At 48.3% G+C, this 14010-nt stretch overlaps 2 pseudogenes; both read left to right on the top strand.

The window, feature by feature from the left end:
- Positions 1 to 3625: 3625 nt before the first annotated feature.
- On the top strand, positions 3626 to 4153 carry LOC129080275 (40S ribosomal protein S24-like; annotated as a pseudogene).
- Positions 4154 to 5045: 892 nt separating this feature from the next.
- LOC129080282 (transmembrane protein 121-like) lies at positions 5046 to 13230 on the top strand (annotated as a pseudogene).
- Positions 13231 to 14010: the final 780 nt, after the last annotated feature.

Genomic DNA, 14010 nt, shown 5'->3' with positions numbered 1-14010 from the left:
GCAGGTGTCCTGGCGAACAGTGAGCTCTGGTCCCCAGTGTTAGGCATCTTCATGGGAACTCCAATGCTGGGAAGAGAGGGTCCCTTGTGCTGACCATTAGAGGTCCCTCAGGTGGGCTGCGGTGTGGATTGGGGGCCAAGGCAATGGCCCGAGGTAGAGCAGCGGCCCTTCAATGCAGGGGCGCGGGGGGAGGGACTGCAGGGCGCCTGGGCCCCACACTGCACCGGATTTGGTAAGCTGGGGGAATATGGGGCTTTGGTATACCACACATATAACACATTGTATAACACGCAAAACCACATATATAACACATCACATATACACAAAACCACACATAGAACACATTACATACTAAAAATCAAAGAAGTTAGAGAAGTCACATCCCAGGAGCACACATCGAGCAGGCACAGGACTGAAGGGGCTGTGGGGAGCTGAGCAGAGCCAGGGCAGGAAGGTGGCTCCTGGGAGGTGGGGCACAGGGTGTGCTGAGGATCCCAGTGTTCTGGGTGTTGGCAGAGGTGGGAGGAAGCCAGAGTCCAGATGAAAGAGGTGAAGATTGGTGGAAAGAATAGAGAAACCAGGGAGGTGGAAAGACAATCTCTGATGTAGGATTTCTCAGGAAAAGAAGACTTGGGGCTGGACAAGGACAAGTAGCCAAAGATGGCTCACGGCGCGCGCTCAGTGGGGTTGTGCTCACAGTCCAGCGAACAAGCCGTCGGGAAGGAATTGATGACGAGAGGAGGCAATGAAATGGACCCGGGGGTGACAGAAAGCAATGAACTGCACCCATGCACTAGAGCGTGTGCTGACAAGGAGACATGCCTGCCCCTTCTATCCCCTGCTCTACACCCAAGGCCTCTAACAGGGCCTGGCACAGAGTGGGCACCTAGCAGCCACTGGTTAAGTGAGCGAATTTTCCCTGAGGCCACCTTGTTCCGTAGATTTGGGGGCAAATGGGAGGTAGATGCTTAGCAGAAAGTGGAACGTGCAGCCTCGCAGCAAAGCCTGTGGCCGCAGGTCGGTGTGGAAGACCTGCCTGACTCAGATCTGTCTGTTTTTCACCATTTCTCAATAAAAGTACAGAAAATGAAACATGTGGTAAAGGGCTGCTGAGAAGGAACAATAATCAGCTGTTATTTCACCAAATATAAGCATAATGGCATTTGATGTACATAAAAATCTTTAAAATACATTATACACTTTTTAAAGATATCTCACTTTTGAAGACCTGGTGTGGGGATATAATCACAATACCAAGTTATGTGACAAGAGCAAGGTACAATTGTGTATATATAATATTTAAAAAAATATAAAATTACAAAATATAGAGAGATTAGAAAGAAATATATGAAAACATTCATGGTGGTTACACATATGGGACAGGTAGTAATTTTTATTTATATCCTTATCATTTCAGTAGTTCATCTGTAGTCTACACTGCTGAGTTTCAGAGACATTCAAAAAATAAGGTGTGCAATTACTGACCACATTACAATAGCTTTTGTGAATGACAGGTGTATCAAATCCTTTGGGAGGGCTCTTCAATGTTCCAGATTTGGGAGACACAGGCACTGCTGAAACAAATAGGTCAAGTCGTTTCACTGATCAAAACGGAGACAACCAATGCGCCAGCCCCCGCAGGGCCCCACGGGACTGGTCCAGCAACCTCAACGGAAACAACCCGCACGGGGGAGGCGGACAGAAGGCCTGCGCCGCGGGGAGGCATCCCAGCGCCCACATCCCCTGCTCCCACGCGGCAGCCTGGGCTCTGGAGGAAAATCTCTGAAAGATTATGCTCCACGGCTGTCAGCCAAGAACTCTCCATTGCAAGCTACACATACAGCTTAGGAGTGTGGTGAAGGTAACACATCACCCAAACAGAATTAGAGAAAATGCTGGCAGACACGTGACAAAATTAAAACATCAGGACCCACAGTCTGGATGACATTTCAGGGATTCTCATCGCTCAGAGCACAGAAGTCTCTCTGAACTGTATGGTCTGGCTCAAGGCGATGGACGGAGAAGGCAGGCCGCCCCAAACAGGGGCAAACCCCAGAAGAATCCACGCTGCCTTAAGAACGTCCACACAAGGGACAACAGTGACAGCAGCGGCGAGTGCTGCAAGGAGCCAGGTAGGTTCGCACTGCGTGGCGTCCCCCCAGCGCCATTCGGGATACAGTAGGCGCAACTGGGACTGGAGAAGGGCTCGCTAACTGATAGCACGGCTCTCAGTGTGCATGTGCGCACGCGCGCCTACCACTGGGTCTATTGGGAGAGGTGTGTCTGCCTCCCCTTAGTGCTACGTGTGGGTTTTTCAATATTGGCTCTATGGGATGGGTGTATCTGTCTGTCTGTCCCTGGTCCTGTGGGGTGGGTGTATCTGTCTGTCTGTCACTGGTCCTGTGGGGTGGGCGTGTCTGACAGCCAAAAAGTGATACAATTCACTGTTATTTGGGTGGGGGGTTGAGGAAATGGTGAGACGCAATTTAGCACCCCCTTTCCAGGGGCCAGCTGAAGAAGCAGCTCTTCCCTTTCTTGCAATAAACTGTAAGGATGCTGCACATGACATGATTTAAACACAGATGTGATAAAAGAAAAAGGGGGTGGGAACTCCCTAGGTGCCAAAAGTAAAGGCAATGAAAAACACTGGCAATGACAGGGAGGGGCTGTGGGAGTGAGGAAGCAGCCCCAGGGCTGGGGTGCAACCAGCACAGGGCAAGACACAGCCCTGGGCTACGTGGGCAGAGTCAAAGGCGATGGATCTCTTGGTGGCCTGTACAAATGAGGAAAAGAAGCTGAGAAGATTCTGTCCAAGCTTCTCTGCTGGTCCAGAGAAACAGCAAGGACTTGTGCTGGCGACTCAGGGACTGGGGGCACAAGCGTCGAGAGATCCACACCCAGCGCCCGCCCTGCTGAGCTGTGCAGCCCCCAGCCGCCCGCCCTCCCGCGGGGCCAGCAGGACCGCCCTCCGCCAGCGCGCCTCTGCCACCCGAGGACGCGAAGGCTGCTCCGCGCGCAGGAGCGCCTCTGCCACCGGGGCGCGAGGGCAGCTAACCCGCTGCACCTCCACCCCTTCCACACCACAGGCAGGCGAGGGCTGGCGAACATGAAATGCAAAACTAAAAATGCTATAGCTTTTACAAGCCAGACAACCTGGGTGAAAAATCTACTTGAGATATAGTTTGACCGTTAGTTTCCATGTATGACACAAAAAGCGTAATCCATAAAAGAAAAAAAACTGATGTGGACATTAACAAAATTTAAAGTGTCCACTCTGTGAAAGATAATGTTCAAAGAATGAAATGAAGAATGTCCAGGAGAACTCATAAGCAAAACACATACCTAAAGAAAGACTTGCATTTGAATTATTAAAAGAAGTAATAAAACACTACAATAAGAAACCACACTCCCCCAAACAGGTCAAAGGTCAAGATGTAAATAGATACCTTACCAGAGAATATATATATGAATATATATCTATGGAACAGTATATTCAAATTACTCAAAAATGGGAGAGCCCTAGCCAGGCAGCTTGGTTGGTTGGTCCCAATATACCAAGTTTGAGGTTTGATCCTGGTCAGGGCACATACAAAAAGCAACCAACAAATGCATAAATAAGTGGAACAACAAATTGATGTTTCTTTCTCCCCTTTAAAAGTCAATAAAAAAAGCTCTTTTCTTCCCTTGCTGCTTGAAGATCGGTAGCCATCATGAATGACACGGTGACTATCCAGACCAGAAAGTTCATGACCAACAGACTACTTCAACGGAAACAAATGGTCATTGATGTTCTTCACCCTGGCAAGGCAACAGTACCCAAGACAGAAATTTGGGAAAAACTATCCAAGATGTATAAGACCACACCAGATGTCATCTTTGTATTTGGATTCAGAACCCATTTTGGTGGTGGCAAGACAACTGGTTTTGGCATGATTTATGGTTCTTTGCAAAGATTATGCAAAGAAAAATGAACCCAAGCACAGACTCGCAAGACATGGCCTATATGAGAAGAAGACCTCAAGAAAACAGAGAAAGGAACACAAGAACAGAATGAAGAAAGTCAGGGGGACTGCAAAGGTCAATGTTGGTGCTGGCAAAAAGAAGGAGTAAGGATTCTTCAGTGACTTATTTGTGGTGATAATGCAGATTTTTCATGAGAGTACTAATAAACTAAGAATTTTTATGTGTCTGGAAAAAAAAATCAATAAAAAAATGGGAAATCACTGGAATATGAAACGTATCCTGCATAAGGAAAATCAGATTAACAGTCAAAGAAGAAATAACTTACCCATTTTTTAGAATGGCTTAAACCCCAAAACTGATAATACCAATGTTAAGTTGTTAAGCACAGGGCAGGGCCAGGTGGTCTAGACGCTCCCGGTTTGGGTTTGGAAGGGGCCCAGATGGAAAGGGAGAAGATTTTAGTCTCTCAGGGGGGCTCAGCCGTCCTGAGCAGGAAGCAGAGAGTGAGCAGAACTTGGCTTGGAACCCGCCAGAGCCCAGAGACGGAGCCCCTGAAGCCCGGGGCAGGGCTCGGGGAGAAGAGAGGACAGCGCGGATAAACCGACGGACCCCTGGCCAGGCCGGCGCCTGCATCCTGGAGGGGCCGCCTGCTGCCAGCTTGCGGTCTGTAGTGGGGCTCCTGTGGCCTGAGGGTTTGGGAAGGGGAACTGGTTGGGTTGTGACCCTGCACCCCCAGGCTCGCAGACATCCCAATGCCTGTCTCCTCTGCAGAGGCCCCGGTCTCTGTGCGTTGCCACGGGGCCCACGCCCGGCCAAGCGAAGGGGCCCTGCTGCCCAGCCGTGCACGTCTGTGTGCACCGCGGGCACCCCCCGTCCCGTGCTCTTCACTGCCCGTGAGGTTCTCTGCACGCCTGGCACTGTGGATGCCCTTACTCGCTGCCCATCATCATGGTTCCTGAAACACTGCAGGACCAGCTTTGCTCGTTCTCCAAACACACCTCTGGCCTCTGCCATCCGGCGGTCAAGGCCCACACGCCGACCAGGAGCCCACCCTGAGCGGCATCTCCCGGACCGCTTCCGCCATGAAAGACGTGTCTGCTCTTGCACCCGCGGTTTGTTCTAATGTTTGAAGCCCCCGCCTGCAGCCCAGGAAGCGGTGCAGCCACAGACCCCGGGCTGGAGGTGGGGGCCCCCAGACTGCACAGAGAGGCTCAGGGTGGCTTTGAGCCAGAAGCTCCGAGTTCTGCACTTGTTAGCAGTAAACCTAATCCAATTGTTCTTAAAAACTGGCCCTTTGCATCCATTCCCCTTCCCAGTCATGGTAAGTGATACAGGTCAGACTGCAGAGGGCAAGAACCCTATGAGCGACTTCAGTCACAGGTGGGGTGGGAAACCACCACCAACAAATGAAAAAGCAAATAAGAAGGAACAGATACACAGAGAAATACAAGAGAATGACAACTATCACAGGGGAACAGAGGTTTGGGGAAGGAGAAAGAGATTAAAGAGTGCTCGATACATGGTGACAGATGGAAATAGACTTTGGGTGGTGAGCACACAAGTATATAGATGTGCCGTAAAGCTGTACACCTGATACCTACAAAAACCATGTTAACAAATGTAGCCCAAACACATTTAAGTAAAGATACATCATGATGTTTTCATCTTGCAACCTGGTTCACAAATTCTGCTTACTACAATCATATTACAAATTAGAAATTTCCATGTATTTGATTTTTTTCAAATGGATTCACAGAGAGTTCTGTCAAAGAACATTTAAGTAAGCTGAGAAGCAATTTTTCAACGGTGTATTCACCACTGATTCCTGAGAAAATGTCAAATGCGGTAATCATCTATTTGAAACACGATAGACTGAGAGGAGCATTTTAAGAAGGTGCGGAACGTGGCGGCGAAGCAGGCGGGAGCCGAGCCCACCTGCTTGTGCCCCCAGCTGGGACACGTGGCTGATCTTCTGAAAAACAAAGTGAGCAGTCAACAGAATCTTCGCTGGCAAGAAGTCTGGAAGCCAAAGTGCGCAGAGGACGCTTCAAAACGGGCGCTAAGGAGGTTTTGTCGGTGGACCAGGAAAGTCCCTGGGCGCGGAGCCAGAAACTGCGGCTGCCGCCAGGACAGCAGCGGCGGAGAGCAGGGTCAGCGACGGCAGCGCGGCAGTTCTGGCCCCTTCCAGGGCGAGGAAACCGCGGACCGCCGAGGGGAGTGGCTTGAACGCGCTCAGTCGCCGGGGAAGAACGCGCAGCGCACGTGCACGCGGCCCGCGGCTCGCCCCGGCTGGGGCAGCAGTCGCCCCCGGGGGCCGTGCCGGAAAGTGTGTGTGTGTGGGGGGGCGCGTCCTGGACACGGGGAGCTGGGGGAAGAGGAGGGCCACGGCTGGCCGTGAGTGAGAAGAGCTGCACTTGCCAGCGAGATGGAGTGTGTGGAAAGCCGGGCAGTGGCTCGGAGTGGCTGTGACACCCACAGGGACTTTTTTCAAAAAGGGAACGCAGGCGCACTGGGCAGGGACCTCACACGTGCACCTGCCTGGCCAACAAGGAGGGAGCATTGTGGGCATGATTTTCTCCCACTCAGCGCACCTCACGGATTGGTCAGAGGGGTGCAAAGCGAGGGGCTTTATCAGTGCCAGCCTGGAGCAGCGGCGCAGAGCGCAGGCTGTGGGCCGCAGGGCTGTGAGGCGGTGGGCCGGGGACTGGGCCGCCTTCCTTGGTGGAACCTCTGGAAAAGGAAAATGGAGCCCAGCCCCTCACTGCCAGGAGCCAGGGAAGATTTGCAAAACCAGCTGGGCGGGCTTAACAACCAGCAGGGGGCTTATTTGTTTTCAAGAGTAAGGCAGCAAGACTAACACCTAGGAGGGCCCATTTTGAACCCCCCACTGGGAAACAAAGTACACTGGGTCCTGGGACTCTATTTTCCTGAAGCCATGGAAATGGGGAGTTAAGAAAGGGAACAAACACCGTGATTCGGGGCTCCGCCCAGACTTCATCTGCACACACAGCTGCAGACAACACGGAGCCGGAGAGCGCTGACCCTCTCACACAGACTGTTCCCAGCCCCTGTGAAACAGACATATTTAAGCACAAACTACACACTGTTCCAAATAAACTGGGACAGACTGAGATGGGAGGTATAGGGGCAGGGGGAATGCGCCCACAATTTTCCTGAAAGACTGAGCAGTGCCTCCCAAGCAAGACGCGGAGACCCCACCTCTAGAGTGCAACAGACGCTCCCTCTACAGGCAGGGGCAGGAGGTACAGGCGGTGTTCCCAGAAGTAGGACGACCCACGCGGGACCTGGAGGTGAGAGAAAACCAGAGACGGATCCAGACAGAAGTTAGAAGGTGAACACCAACAACTGAGACAAATTTCATTTTGCTTTTCATCAGAACTTGCATGTTTTTTAAAATTTCTCTTCTTGACTTAATATAGTTTTTTTCTTTCCTTTTTTGCTCCATTTCATATTGCATTTTAATTTTTGTTCTTTCACTTCACTCATATTCCAAATAACTCGCTACTCTTGGTCTTTTGCTTTTTATTCTTTTTATTTAGACGATGTTTTTTCATATTATTGTCATTCCAAATCTCACACAGCACCCTTCCCTGGTCTTAATCCATTTTGCCACCTTCCAGAGCTGTCTTACTGTTGTAAACTTTATGTTCTCTCACACTCCACCCAGTTTCTACCACTTACTCTCACTATTTCTCCTCCATCCAACCTCACATGTGCACTCGTCTTTCTTCGGTCAGCTCATACCCTTTCCCCCTCTTACACAGCCTTGTTTCCTTTCTAGGGCTATAAACAGTGGCTGGTTGGGCGACATACCATGGCTATCGCTGCACTTCTCCAGTGGAACTCCCATTTGTTCACTATTTGTTTGCACTTTAAATCCCACAGAATACTCTCCCACAGTCTTCCTGCATTTTGCCTTGCCCCTCCCCCTGATCAGTTGAGTGAGGGATTTTATTTCATTTTCCTCCTCTCTCTGCCTGGGGTTCACTCCTTACTTTTATCAGTTTCCTTACCCCCCCATCCTCTCAAAATCATTTCTCTTGACTGTAGGCAAGGCATCTCATAGTCACTTTTTGCTTTTGTAGAACATTCTTATTCCCACCCCCTTTTATTAAGCTTCATTCAGCTGTCATTGCTCTCAACCCTGCTGTGGTTTTCCTGCAGTGATGGTACCTTGATGTTACCATAGACCTTACATGTTTTACTTATGTTTTAAATTTCATTCTCTCCCTTTCTCCGCCTTGGTTCTATCCCTACCTCACTCTTCCCATTCAATAAGATTTCCCCCCCTTTTAGTCATCTCATGTTATTTTTGTGATATCTTATAATATCCTCAATCTCTCTTCACCTTTATTAATCTTAGTTCCATTGCAGTTGAGATTGCTGATGAGGTAGTAGGGTTCTTTTTGCTGGCATAGGTTAGGTTGTCCGGTAATACTGCTGTGTTAACAAACACCTGTACAACAGCATACAAGACAAGGTGAGAGTTGTAAGAATGCTGGAAAAGAGAACCTACCAACAAAGAATCCCAAGTACAAGTAAAGCTCAAGTACAACAAAAGAGCCCAAATGGAAGAAGGGGCAACCCTAGAGCATCCAGACAAGGAGACCAAAGAGACCGCACCACTGAGTCCCACAGAACTCCTACCACGTTAAGTTCACCCGACAGAGACAGTTAGCAAAGCAGAGCACCCTGAGACATAGAAACAATGAAAAAGAGTCACCTAAAATGGGGAGAGAAAGAAAGAACCTCCAACCAAAAGGAATGGGAAAATCCCCAGGAAAGGGCTGAGTGAAATTGAGGCAAGCAAACTATCACACATAGAATTTTTTAAAAAAGGTTATAAGGATGCTCAAGGAACTCAGTGACAATTACAAGGAACTTACTGGGAACTACAACAGCATGAAAAAGAAAATAGAAACTAGGAAGGTGAAATAAGGTGTTTCCCAGACAAAAGAAAGTTAAAAGAATATACCTCCACAAAACCAGCATTGCAAGACATGTTAAAGGGACTGCTTTAAGGAGGTGAAGGTATTGACTGAGAGAGAAACACAGGTACAAAAGGAAAAAATGGCAATGAATAAGCACCTATCAATAATAACCTTAAATATAAATAGATTAAATGCTCTAATCAAAAGACATAGGGTAGCTGAATTGATAAGAAAACATGACCTGCACATATATTATCTGCAAGAGACCCACCTCAAAACAAAAGACCTGCACAGACTGAAAGTAAAGGAATGGAAGAAAAATATTCCAAGCAAATGGAGAGTAAAAAAAAAAAAGGTGGGGTAGCAATACTTCTATCAGACAAAATAGATTTCAAAACAAAGGCCATAAAAAGACACAAAGGCGGTTACTTCATAATTCTAAAGGAAAGAATCCACAAGGAAGCTATAAACATTGAAAAAATATATGCACCCAAAATAGAAGCACCTAAGTGTATAAGGAATATCTTGGAGTGCATCGAGAAAGATATAGATAGCAACACACTTATACTAGGGGACTTTAGCACCCCACTGTCAACAATGGATAGATCTTCCAAACAAAATATCAACAAGGGTATTGCAGCAACGAACAATGCCCTAGATTAAATGGACTTAACTGATACATATACAACCTTTCATCCCAAAGAAGCAAAATACATATTCTTTTCAAATGCACATGGAACATTTCCAAAGATAGACCACATGACAGGACACAAAACAAACCTCAACAAATTCAAGATAATTGAAATTATATCAAGCATTTTCTCGGACCACAACCAATCTCAAGGAAAAAACACAAAAACATTCAAATTCATAGAGATTGAAAAGCATGCTATTGAACGATGAATAATTTAATAATGAGATCAAGAAAGAAATCAAATTGTTTGTGGAAACAAATGAAAATGAACACACAACAGTCTAAAACCTATGAGACACAGTGAAGGCAGTCCTGAGAGGGAAGTTCATAGTGATATAGGCCTACCTAAAAAAGATAGAAACATGTCAAATAAATGACCTAACCCTACAACTTCAAGAACTGGAGAAACAACAAAAAACAAGGCCCAGAGTGAGTAGAGGGATGGAAATAACCAAGATCAGAGCACAACTGAATGACACAGAGGCTAAAAGAACAATTCAAAGGATCAACAAATCCAGAAGCTTTGAAAACATAAATAAAATCCACAACCTCAAAGTAGAATCATTAAGAAAAAGAGAAAGGACCCAAATAAACAAATAAAGAAATGAAAGAGGACAGATTACAAATGATACCACAGAAATACAAAGGAGTGTAAGAAAATACTATGAACAGGTATATGCCAGGAAATATGTAAACCTGGGTGAAATGGACACATTTCTAGAAAAATATAACCTTCCAACACTGAATGAAGAAGAAGCAGAAATCCTGAGCAATAATAATAGCCGGTGAAATTGAAGCAGTAATCACAAACGCCCCAGCACTCAACAACCCTGGGCTGGACAGCTTCACAGGAGAATTTTACCAACTATTTAGGTAAGAGCTAACTCCAATTCTTCTCAAACTAATCCAGAAAAACTCCAAGATGAGGGAGACTCCCAAACTCTTTTATGAGGCCAGTATTATCCTAATTTCAAAACCAGATAAAGATACAACAAAGAAAGAAAACTATAGGCCAATATTGCTAATAAACATAGATGCTAAAATCCTTGATGAAATATTGGCAAATCGCATCCAGCAATACATTAAAACGATCATACACCATGATCAAGTTGGATTCATCCCAGGGATGCAAGGATGGTACAATATTTGTATACCAGTAAACGTAATACATCACATAAACAATATAAAAAACAAAAACCAAATGATCATATCATTAGATGCTTAAAAAGCATCTGATAAATTACAACACCCATTTATGATAAAAGACATTCAGCAAAGTGGGAAGGGAGGGAGCATACCTGAACATAAAGGCCAACTATTAGAAACCTATAACCAACATCATACTCAAAGAGCAAAAACTAAAAGCTTTCCCCCTAAGATCAGGCACAAGACAAGGGTGTCCACTTTCACCACTTCTATTTAATATAGTATTGGAAGTCCTAGCCACAGCAATCAGACAAGAAAAAGAAATAAAAGCCATCTAAATTGGAAAGGAGGAAGTAAAACTGTCATTGTTTGAAGATGACATGATAGTGTACATAGAAAACACTATAGACTCCACCAAAAATCTACTCGACCTAATAAGTGAATTTGGCAAAATGGCGGGATACAAAGTCAACATTCAGAAATCGAAGGTATTTTTTTTACACCAACAATAAAATATCAGAAACAGAAATTAGGAAAAAAGTTCCATTTACTATAGTAACAAGAAAAATAAAATACTTAGGCATAAACTTAACCAAGGAGGTAAAAGACCTGTACTCAAAAACTAAACAACACTGAAGAAACAAATTAAGGAAGACACAAATAAATGGAAGCATACACCATGTTCATGGATTGGAAAAATTGACATTAAAATGTCCATACTTCCCAAAGCAATCTATAGATTCAACATAATCCCTATGAAAATATTGATGACATATTTCACAGATATAGAACAAATATTTCAAAAATTTACATGAAACGATAAATGACCCAGCCATTTTGAGTAAGAAGAACAAAGTAGGAGGGATCACAATACCTGACATCAAACTATCTTACAAGGCCACTGTAATCAGAAGAGCCTGGCACTGGCATAAGAACAGACACATAGACCAATGGAACAGAATAGAGAGCTCAGAAATAAACCCATGTCTCTATGGTCAATTAATATTTGACAATAGGGGCAGGAGCATAAAATGGAATAAAAATAACCTCTTCCAGAAATGGTGTAGGGAGCTCTGGACAAGTACGTGCAACAAAATGAACCAAGACCATCAACTTATGTCGTACACAAAAATAAACTCAAGGTGGATAAAAGACTTAACTATGTTGTGACACTATAAAAGTCCTAGAGGACAACATAGGCAGAAAAACTTCAGATATCCCACGCAGGACATATTAAATATGTCCCCTAGGACAAGGGATATAATTGAAAGAATAAACAAATGGGACTACATCAAACTAAAAAGCTCTGGTCAGGAGCATGCATTAGCATGTGCATGCCACATAGTGCTCCAGCCAGTCACAGGTGTGGGGATGGCTGTCCCCACTGCACCCTGACTCTGTCTTCTCTGGTATCTCCAGGTTCTGAGCTCTCTGGACCAACAGCTGTGGAGCTGTTGCGGCTGGTCGGACCCCACTGTGCGCCATGTCCTGGGGCTGAGTGCTGCAGCTACCTTCAGTAAGGGCCACGTGCCCCAAGCCAGGGTCCCAGAGGCTCACTCTGGTGTTGCTGCTGCTGGACGGGTGCCATGTGTGCCTGACTATGCTGGGGCTCCTGAGCAGTATGGCAGTTGTGGACGCCTACCTGGGGGCGCAGAACCAAGGCCCGCGGAAGAGGTGCTTGAGCGTCATCATGCTGGTGAGCGATGGGTGCTTCCTGCTGGTGCTGCGCTATGTGGCCGCACGGGTGGGCGCTGAGGTGCAAACAGCCAAGTGTGGCTACACTGTGAGCCTTCGGTTCCTCCACATCCTGCTGGAGAGCAAGCTCTACTTCGTCTTCCAGAGCTACAAGGCTGCGTGGTTGGTGTTCCTGACCCCTGGCGCGCAAGGCGCTGATGCTGCCGCCGTCACAGTGCGCGCCTGGCCTCTTCCTGCTGTTCGTGGCGCTCAAACGCTTGGAGCACGTGTGCAACTTCTGCAAGCGTGAGCACCTGCTTGGCCGCCGGTTCTGGGTGGTGCTGGGCCTGCTGGACATGCAGGCCAACCTACGGGAGCCGCCGCGCACCGGGCTGCTGCTGTGGGCCTAAGGCCTCACTTTCTACGGATACATGCTGCTGCTGGTGCTGCCAGGCGTGCCTGGCGCTCAGCGAGGTCAGCATGCAGGAGATGATGCTCTACCTGGTGCTCCGCTTCGCCCCCTGCAACGTGGTGGCTGTGCTGGTGCGCCGCCAACCTGGCACTCTTCCCAGACAGCCATGTGTGGCCATCGTTGTTGGCAAGAACGTGGTGGCGCTCGCAACCGAGGCCTGCACCTTCCTCCAGTACCTCTGCCGGGTTCGGGACGTCCGGCAGCTGCGCTGGCCCTCAAGGGGCAGCCGCTGCCCTGGCAGCGCACATCGGTGCCGTGTCCCTGCTGCTGCGTGGCTGCCAGGCTGCCCCCATGGGCCCTCGCCCACGTGTGATGCCCTGGACACGTGACAGGGCCCCGGCGCCCTGGGGCGCCCGCGGGCGCAGACATTGGCTGGTGGGGGCATGCAATTTGCATGGGATGGGGTGGGGGCGGGCTCTCCCCAGGACCAGGTGCCCGAGTGGCAGGCCTGCAGCTGCTGCTTCATCTCAGGGACCCCCTTGGGCCATTGACCTCAGCCCGCTCCCTAACCCGCCGCAGATTAGGGCAGTGTGTGCAGGGCCTTCTGGGGGCCTGGGTAGGAAGGAAGGACAGAGGGCAGTGAGGTCTGGGCCTTTGGGGCCCCTGGGTGTGGGCCTCTGGCTCAGAGTTTGGGACCAAGCAGGCCTTTGCCTTTTTAAAGACTCATGTTTACAGTTTTGTATCCAGAGTCTCACCGTGCTGTTTGCTGCATCCTGGGGAAGGGTGTGGGAGGAGGGGATGTGAGTAAGAGGGGGCTGAGCCTCCTCCTCAGGGGGCTCTCGGGAGCTCCTGGGTGGGGGACCATGGCCACTGTCCCAGAGGGCCCTCCCTCCCATCTCACAGTCCCCGCCCCAGAGGTCCCATGCCCCTGACTGTGCTCTTCTGGAATACCTCACTTAACCTGCGGGTCCCCAACCTCCCGGCCTTGGACTGGTACCTGTCAGGGCCTGTTAGGAACAGGGCTGCGCAGCAGGAGGTGAGCTGGAATGCAATGCACTGGAACCATCCCGAAACCATCCCCAAGCCCAGCCTGTGGAAGAATTGTCTTCCACGAAACCAGTCCCTGGTGCCCAAAAGGTTGGGGACCGCTGTCTTAACACATCCCCAAC

Source organism: Pteronotus mesoamericanus, unplaced genomic scaffold (assembly GCF_021234165.1).
Source record: "Pteronotus mesoamericanus isolate MK-2021 breed Mesoamerican mustached bat unplaced genomic scaffold, CSHL_Meso_final contig_87, whole genome shotgun sequence".
Lineage (NCBI taxonomy): Eukaryota > Metazoa > Chordata > Mammalia > Chiroptera > Mormoopidae > Pteronotus > Pteronotus mesoamericanus.
Note: the sequence above shows the minus strand (reverse complement) of the source record. Positions and strands in the feature narration are given on the sequence as shown.